The following is a 10,348-nucleotide window of genomic DNA, read 5'->3' on the forward strand; positions in this document are numbered from 1 at the left end:
TACTCTACTGTACTCTACTGTACTGTACTCTACTCTACTGTACTATACTGTACTCTACTCTACTGTACTGTACTCTGCTGTACTATACTCTACTCTACTGTACTATACTGTACTGTACTCTACTCTACTCTACTGTACTCTACTGTACTCTACTGTACTGTACTCTACTGTACTCTACTGTACTCTACTCTACTGTACTCTACTCTACTGTACTCTACTGTAATGTACTCTACTGTACTGCACTGCACTGTACTGTACTATACTATACTGTACTCTACTGTACTGCACTGCACTGCACTGCACTTTACTCTACTGTACTGTACTGTACTGTACTGTACTGTACCCTACTGTACTGTACTGTACTCTACTCTACTGTACTCTACTCTACTCTACTCTACTCTACTCTACTCTACTGTACTGTACTGTACTGTACTGTACTGTACTGTACTGTACTCTACTCTACCGTACTGTACTGTACTGTACTGTACTCTACTCTACTCTACTCTACTGTACTGTACTGTACTAAACTGCACTGCACTGCACTGTACTCTAGTCTACTCTACTGTACTCTACTGTACTGTACTGTACTCTACTCTACTCTACCGTACTGTACTGTACTGTACTGTACTGTACTGTACTGTACTAAACTGCACTCTACTGCACTGCACTGTACTCTACTCTACTCTACTGTCCTCTACTCTACTATACTGTACTCTACTGTATTCTACTGTAATGTACTATCCTGTACTATACTGCACTATACTCTACTGTACTCTACTGTACTGTACTGTACTGTACTCTACTCTACCGTACTGTACTGTACTCTACTGTACTGTACTCTACTGTAATGTACTATACTGTACTATACTGTACTCTACTCTACTCTACTTTACTCTACTGTAATGTACTCTACTCTACTGTACTATACTGTACTGTACTCTACTCTACTGTACTCTACTCTACTGTACTGTACTGTACTATACTGCACTGTACTCTACTGTACTGTACTGTACTATACTGTACTGTACTCTACTGTACTATACTGTACTGTACTGTACTATACTATACTGTACTCTACTCTACTGTACTCTACTGCAATGCACTATACTGTACTGTACTCTACTGTACTGTACTGTACTGTACTGTACTGTACTGTACTGTACTGTACTCTACTCTACTGTACTCTACTGTACTGTACTCTACTACTGTACTCTACTGTACTACTGTACTGTACTCTACTGTACTCTACTCTACTGTACTCTACTGTACTGTACTCTACTCTACTGTACTATACTGTACTGTACTCTGTACTCTACTATACTGTACTCTACTGTACTCTACTGTACTGTACTGTACTGTACTGTAATGTGCTGTGCTTTACTCTACTCTACTCCACTGTACTGTACTTTCTACTGTACTCTACTCTACTCTACTCTGAGACTCTACTGTACTGTACTCTACTGTACTGTAATGTGCTGTGCTTTACTCTACTGTGCTACTCCACTGTACTGTACTTTACTGTACTCTACTATACTCTACTCTACTGCACTGTACTCTACTGTACTGTACTCTACTTACTGACTCTTGAGACTCTACTGTACTCTACTCTGAGACTCTACTGTACTCTACCCTACTCTACTGCACTCTACTCTACTCTACTCTACTCTACTACTATACTGTAATCTACTCTACTCTACTGTACTCTACTCTACTCTACTGCTGCACTTTACTCTACTCTACTGTACTCTACTTTACTGTAATGTGCTGTACTCTACCCTACTCTACTGCTGTACTCTACTGTACTGTACTCTACTGTACTCTACTGTACTGTACTCTACTGTACTGTACTGTACTCTACTGTACACTGTACTCTACTGTACTGCACTGTACTCTACTGTACTGTACTCTACTGTACTCTACTGCACTGTACTGAACTCTACACTACTGTACTGTGCTCTACTGTACTGTACTGTACTGTACTGTACTCTACTGCACTCTTCTCTGTACTGTCTGTCTACTGTTCTCTGTACTGTACTGTACTCTCTGCTCTACTGCACTGTACTGCTCTACTGTACTGTACTCTACTGCACTGAACTCTGAACTCTACTGTACTGTGCTCTACTGTACTGTACTGTACTCTACTGTACTGTACTGTACTCTACTGTACTCTACTCTACTGCACTGAACTCTACACTACTGTACTCTACTGTACTCTACTGTACTGTACTGTACTGTACTCTACTCTACTGTACTGTACTGTACTGTACTGTACTGTACTCTACAATACTATACTCTACTCTACTCTGAGACTCTACTGTACTGTACTGAACTCTACTGTACTGAACTCTACTCTACTCTACTGTACTCTACTGTACTCTACTCTACTGTACTCTACTCTACTGTACTCTACTGTACTGTACTGTACTGTACTGTACTCTACTCTACTGTACTCTACTGTACTCTACTCTACTGTACTCTACTGTACTCTACTGTACTCTACTCTACTGTACTCTACTGTACTCTACTGTACTCTACTCTGCTACACTGCACTGCACTTTACTCTACTCTACTCTACTGTACTCTACTTTACTGTAATGCACTGTACTCTACTGTACTCTACTTTACTGTAATGTACTGTACTCTACTGTACTCTACTCTACTGCACTGTACTCTACTCTACTGTACTCTACTCTACTGCACTGAACTGAACTACACTACTGTGCTCTACTGTACTGTACTGTGTACTGTACTGCACTGTACTCAACTCTACTGTACTATACTGTACTGTAATGTACTCTACTCTACTCTGAGACTCTTCCGTACTGTACTGAACTCTACTCTACTCTACTGTACTCTACTGTACTGTACTGTACTGTGCTACTGCTTTACTCTACTCTACTCCACTGTACTGTACTTTACTGTACTCTACTATACTCTACTCTACTGCACTGTACTCTACTGTACTGTACTCTACTTTGAGACTCTACTGTACTCTACTCTGCTCTGAGACTCTACTGTACTCTACCCTACTCTACTGCACTCTACTCTACTCTACTCTACTCTACTATACTGTAATCTACTCTACTCTACTGTACTCTACTCTACTCTACTGCACTGCACTTAACTCTACTCTACTCTACTGTACTCTACTTTACTGTAATGTGCTGTACTCTACCCTACTCTACTGCACTGTACTGTACTACTGTACTGTACTATACTGTACTCTACTGTACTCTACTCTACTGCACTGTACTCTACTCTACTGCACTGTACTGTACTCTACTGTACTCTACTCTACTGTACGACTCTACTGCACTGAACTCTACACTACTGTGCTCTACTGTACTGTACTGTACTGTACTCTACTGCTGCTCTTACTCTACTGTCCTCTGCTGTTCTCTACTGTACTGTACTCTACTCTACTGCACTGTACTCTACTCTACTGCACTGTACTCTACTCTACTGCACTGAACTCTACACTACTGTGCTCTACTGTACTGTACTGTACTCTACTGTACTGTACTGTACTCTACTGTACTCTACTCTACTGTACTGCACTGAACTCTACACTACTGTACTCTACTGTACTCTACTGTACTGTACTGTACTGTACTGTACTGTACTCTACTCTACTGTACTGTACTGTACTGTACTACAATACTATACTCTACTCTACTCTGAGACTCTACTGTACTGTACTGAACTCTACTGTACTGAACTCTACTCTACTCTACTGTACTCTACTGTACTGTACTCTACTGTACTCTACTCTACTCTACTCTACTCTACTGTACTCTACTCTACTGTACTCTACTGTACTCTACTCTACTGTACTCTACTGTACTACTCTACTGTACTCTACTGTACTCTACTGTACTGTACTGTACTGCACTGCACTGCACTTTACTCTACTCTACTCTACTGTACTCTACTTTACTGTAATGCACTGTACTCTACTGTACTCTACTTTACTGTAATGTACTGTACTCTACTGTACTCTACTCTACTGCACTGTACTCTACTCTACTGTACTCTACTCTACTGCACTGAACTCTACACTACTGTGCTCTACTGTACTGTACTGTACTGCACTGTACTCAACTCTACTGTACTCTACTGTACTGTACTGTAATGTACTCTACTCTACTCTACTCTGAGACTCTTCCGTACTGTACTGAACTCTACTCTACTCTACTGTACTCTACTGTACTGTACTATACTGTGCGGTACTATACTCTACTGTGCTCTACTGTACTCTACTCTATATTCTACTGTACTCTACTCTATTGTATGCTACTGTACTCTACTGTACTGTACTCTACTGTACTCTACTCTACTGTACTCTACTCTACTGTACTGTACTGTACTACTGTACTTTACTCTACTGTACTCTACTGTACTCTACTGTACTGTACACTACTGCACTCTACTCCACTGTACTCTACTGTACTCTACTCTACTGTACTCTACTCTACTGTACTCTACTGTACACTACTGCACTCTACTCCACTTTACTCTACTCTACTGTACTGTACTGTACTGTAATGCACTGTACTCTACTGTACTCTACTGTTACTGTAATGTACTGTACTCTACTGTACTCTACTGTACTCTACTCTACTGCACTGTACTCTACTCTACTGTACTCTACTCTACTGCACTGAACTCTACACTACTGTGCTCTACTGTACTGTACTGTACTGCACTGTACTCAACTCTACTGTACTCTACTGTACTGTACTGTAATGTACTCTACTCTACTCTACTCTGAGACTCTTCCGTACTGTACTGAACTCTACTCTACTCTACTGTACTGTACTGTACTGTACTATACTGTACTGGTACTATACTCTACTGTGCTCTACTGTACTGTACTGTATTCTACTGTACTCTACTCTATTGTATGCTGTACTGTACTGTACTCTACTCTACTGTACTGTACTGTACTCTACTCTACTGTACTGAACTCTACTCTACTGTACTGTACTCTACTGTACTTTACTCTACTGTACTCTACTGTACTCTACTCTACTGTACACTACTGCACTCTACTCCACTGTACTCTACTGTACTCTACTCTACTGTACTCTACTCTACTGTACTCTACTGTACACTACTGCACTCTACTCCACTTTACTCTACTCTACTGTACTCTACTTTACTGTAATGCACTGTACTCTACTGTACTCTACTTTACTGTAATGTACTGTACTGTACTCTACTGTACTCTACTGTACTCTACTCTACTGCACTGTACTCTACTCTACTGTACTCTACTCTACTGCACTGAACTCTACACTACTGTGCTCTACTGTACTGTACTCTACTGTACTCTACTGTACTCTACTGTACTGTACTGTTCTGTGCTGTACTGTACTCTACTGTACTGTCTCTACTCTACTCTACTCTATTGTATGCTACTGTACTGTACTCTACTCTACTCTACTGTACGCTACTGTACTCTACTGTACTGTACTCTACTGTACTGTTTTTTACTCTACTCTACTGTACTGAACTCTACTCTACTCCGAGACTCTACTGTACTGTACTGAACTCTACTCTACTGTACTGAACTCTACTCTACTGTACTCTACTCTACTGTACTGAACTCTACTCTACTGTACTGCACTGAACTCTACACTACTGTGCTCTACCCTACTGTACTGTACTGTACTCTACTGCACTGTACTGTACTGTACTCTACTATACTATACTATACTGTACTGTACTCTACTCTATTGTACTGAACTCTACTCTACTCTGCTCTGAGACTCTACTGTACTGTACTGAACTCTACTCTACTGTACTGAACTCTACTCTACTCTACTGTACTGTACTCTACTCTACTGTACTGTACTGTAATGCACTCTACTCTACTCTGAGACTCTACCGTACTGTACTGAACTCTACTCTACTCTACTGTACTATACTGTGCTGTACTGTACTGTACTCTACTGTACTGTACTCTACTGTATTATTCTGTACTCTACTGTACTGTACTGTACTCTACTGTACTGAACTCTACTCTACTCTACTGTACTCTACTGTACTGTACTATACTGTGCTGTACTGTACTGTACTCTACTCTACTGTACTGTACTCTACTGTACTCTTCTGTACTCTACTGTACTGTACTCTACTGTACTGTACTCTACTGGGCTGTACTGTACTCTACTGTACTCTTCTGTACTCTACTGTACTGTACTGTACTCCACACTCTACTCTACTCTATTGTACGCTACTGTACTGTACTCTACTGTGCTGTACTGTACTCTACTGTACTCTACTGTACTGTACTCTACTCTACTGTACTACTGTACTCTACTGTACTGTACTACTGTACTGTACTGTACTGTACTCTACTCTACTGTACTCTACTGTACTCTACTCTACTGTACTCTACTCTACTCTACTCTACTCTACTGTGTACTCTACTGTACTCTACTGTACTGTACTGTACTCTACTCTACTGTACTCTACTCTACTCTACTGTACTGTACTGTACTCTACTCTACTGTACTGTACTCTACTCTACTCTACTCTACTGTACTCTACTGTACTCTACTCTACTGTACTCTACTCTACTGTACTCTACTGTACTCTACTCTACTGTACTCTACTGTACTCTACTCTACTCTACTCTACTCTACTCTACTCTACTCTACTCTACTCTACTCTACTGTACTCTACTCTACTCTACTGTACTCTACTCTACTCTACTCTACTCTACTCTACTCTACTCTACTCTACTGTACGCTACTCTACTCTACTCTACTGTACTCTACTGTACTGAGCTCTGCTCCACTGTACTCTACTGTACACACAAAGACACCATAGCCTTCATAGCATTGTAGTATTATATTGTATTTTAACAATGACTGCACCATATATTAAGGAAATTACAACTGCATTAAATGATCTACTTTACAACCCTCTTCAGTACTCCTTTCAGAGAGAACAGACTAGATATCTGCTAGACCATTCAGAGGCTTTTATGTACCACGATGATGATGATGAGCCGAACACATGGACCTTTTGTCTGCTATCGTCTGTCTACCCTGGCCGCTGTCTGAGTGCTGATGCTCCTCTGATCCAGACAGCAGTAGACGACCACAGAGCCAGACTCCAAACAAACGCTTCACAATTGGAGCTTTACAGACAGTGTTTTTGTTTGTTAGTGAAAACATATACTTCCATGGAACTGTTGCCAGAGAGTATATTCCATACTCTATACACTTAACATTTTACAGCCTTATGTTGGGATGAGATTTTGGGCAAAGTTGAAGTGTCTGTAGTCTGTTGGACTACAGCACCCTCTGGTGGCTCGAAGGACAAAATTCGAAATGGATTACTACCTGCGATTGCATACAGATGCTGGGTGATGACGTCAGAGGTTTGGACCAAGAGTAGCACAGAGTTAAGATCAGTAAACTTTTTAAGTTTCTATATGAAAGATTTCCTCATGTAAAAAGATCTACCACCTGAGATATATATATATATTCACTTCATATATTATCTACCTCACTTGCTTTGGCAATGTTAACACATGTTTCCCATGCCAATAAAGCCCTTGAATTGAAGAGGTGGTGGCATTGAGCAGAAAGGTCCTTCTCGCCATTTCCCAGAGGCCTTTGCTTCACCAGCCCAATAGAGGATACATCATTTTCATTTCAAAGAGTATGATTGAGACACTTCTGATTTTGAAAAAATGTGGCTTGTTGGTTAGTACTGAATGGCGTGTTGGTTAGTACTGAATGGCTTGTTGGTTAGTACTGAAACACTTGTTGGTTAGTACTGAATGGCTTGTTGGTTAGTACTGAAACACTTGTTGGTTAGTACTGAATGGCTGGTTGGTAAGTACTGAATGGCTTGTTGGTTAGTACTGAATGGCTTGTTGGTTAGTACTGAAACACTTGTTGGTTAGTACTGAATGGCTTGTTGGTTAGTACTGAATGGCTTGTTGGTTAGTACTGAATGGCTTGTTGGTTAGTACTGAATGGCTTGTTGGTTAGTACTGAATGACTTGTTGGTTAGTACTGAATGGCTGGTTGGTTGAATGGCTTGTTGGTTAGTACTGAATGGCTTGTTGGTTAGTACTGAAACACTTGTTGGTTAGTACTGAATGGCTTGTTGGTTAGTACTGAATGGCTTGTTGGTTAGTACTGAATGGCTTGTTGGTTAGTACTGAATCACTTGTTGGTTAGTACTGAATGGCTTGTTGGTTAGTACTGAATCACTTGTTGGTTAGTACTGAATCGCTTGTTGGTTAGTACTGAATGGCTGGTTGGTTAGTACTGAATGGCTTGTTGGTTAGTACTGAATCACTTGTTGGTTAGTACTGAATGGCTGGTTGGTTAGTACTGAATGGCTGGTTGGTTAGTACTGAATGGCTTGTTGGTTAGTACTGGATGGCTTGTTGGTTAGTACTGAATGGCTTGTTGGTTAGTACTGAATGGCTTGTTGGTTAGTACTGAATCGCTTGTTGATTAGTACTGAATCGCTTGTTGGTTAGTACTGAATGGCTGGTTGGTTAGTACTGAATGGCTGGTTGGTTAGTACTGAATCACTTGTTGGTTAGTACTGAATGGCTTGTTGGTTCGTACTGAATCGCTTGTTGGTTAGTACTGAATCACTTGTTTGTTAGTAGTGAATCGTGTGATCTCAAGTCCAAAATGGTCTCTTTCTCTCTCTGATTCAAAACCAGACTATAAAACACAACTAATCAACTTTCACTTATAATCTAAACAGATGATGGGACATGTCTCTGATAGGACATACTGTACCTCTGATAGGACATACCTCTGACAGGACATAACTCTGATAGGACATACCTCTGATAGGACATACCTCTGATAGGACATACTGTACCTCTGATAGGACATACCTCTGATAGGACATACTGTACCTCTGATAGGACATACCTCTTGATAGGACATACCTCTCATTGGACATACCTCTGATAGGACATACCTCTTGATAGGACATACCTCTTGATAGGACATACCTCTGTGACGCTGACACTGTCTTCACAAGCTCTTCTGTGTGCGTGCATGCTCGCAATTACCCATTGAAGAAGGGAGGGAACATCATTGAGGGATGCCAGGGGCTGAGTTAACAACCTAAAATATCTCAGCATGAGGGGAAAAGACAAAGAGATCTCATTCCCTCTTCTCGTTTTTTTTTTAGCTTCTCAAAATAATTCCCAGGCCCATTTTGGGGCCATTTTCAGTTGTGATCATTCCAAACCAGCACAAAGCAAAGAGCCAAACGTATGAAAGAAGACTTTGCAGGGATCAAGCGGTTGGAGCAACTAGAAAGGAAGTGAATGTGGAAAATGATTTATACGGAATCAGGTGAGTGTTCCCATAACGTACATGGTGGGACAGCGGAGGTCCCAGATACCTAGATGGACGAAGACCACACAAGGAGGTCGTCGTATTTAATGTAGACGAATGATCATTTGCATAGACAACAACAACAAAAACATTGTAAGATCGTGCAGAGACTAGCTAAGGAGCTACAGTATGTCAACACAAAGACACTCCTTGAGAAATCACTGAGGTTTAACTTTCCTTTGCCAGATAGCTATGGTTTAACTCTCCTTTGCCAGATAGCTATGGTTTAACTTTCCTTTGCCAGATAACTGCAGAGATAAAGGAGACAACACTCTGTGCATGAGAAAGATGAGAGAAAGAGAAGGATAGCAGGAGACAATAGTCACAAAGTGGAAAGACGTAAAAAAATGTTTTTGCTAATATATTGAGAAAGAAAAATACTGAAATATCTAATTTTATAGCTAGTGAAATGCCATTCCTGCCCCATGATTGGGTCTAGACTAAAGTTAAATCTGACCTTTGACCTTAGAAGGGGGATCTGCGAAATGTAACCAGCCAGTGGATACAGTATATTCTAGGAATAAAGATGAAACGATGCTTGATGCTCTGTAAATACAACAACATAGAGGACCTTACAAAATAAACATGCCTGGAAAGAATGGATTTCATCAGGGATCATGGTTCGAGGTTCCTGAGTGTGCGGGAATCCTGACAGGACTCGGGGGTTGAAAGATGGACTCGTTTGGAAACTCTCTATTGGAGTAATGTCCCTGGAATCTCTAGTAAAGTGGATTTTTGTTATGCCTTCCAAATTGCACCCTATTCCCTATATAGTGCGTTACGTTTTGATCAGAGCCCTATGGGTGTCACTTGGGACTCAGACTTTGGCTTTGGTTCAGCTGATATGGAACAAGTCCAACTATCCTCGATGGTGCAAACGATGGTGTATCGTTTACTAATTTATCTAGAAATGAACTAAATGCTTCTCGGTGAAGTACTATTGTGAGCAGCGA

The sequence above is a fragment of the Oncorhynchus tshawytscha genome, linkage group LG18 (assembly GCF_018296145.1).
Source record: "Oncorhynchus tshawytscha isolate Ot180627B linkage group LG18, Otsh_v2.0, whole genome shotgun sequence".
NCBI lineage: Eukaryota > Metazoa > Chordata > Actinopteri > Salmoniformes > Salmonidae > Oncorhynchus > Oncorhynchus tshawytscha.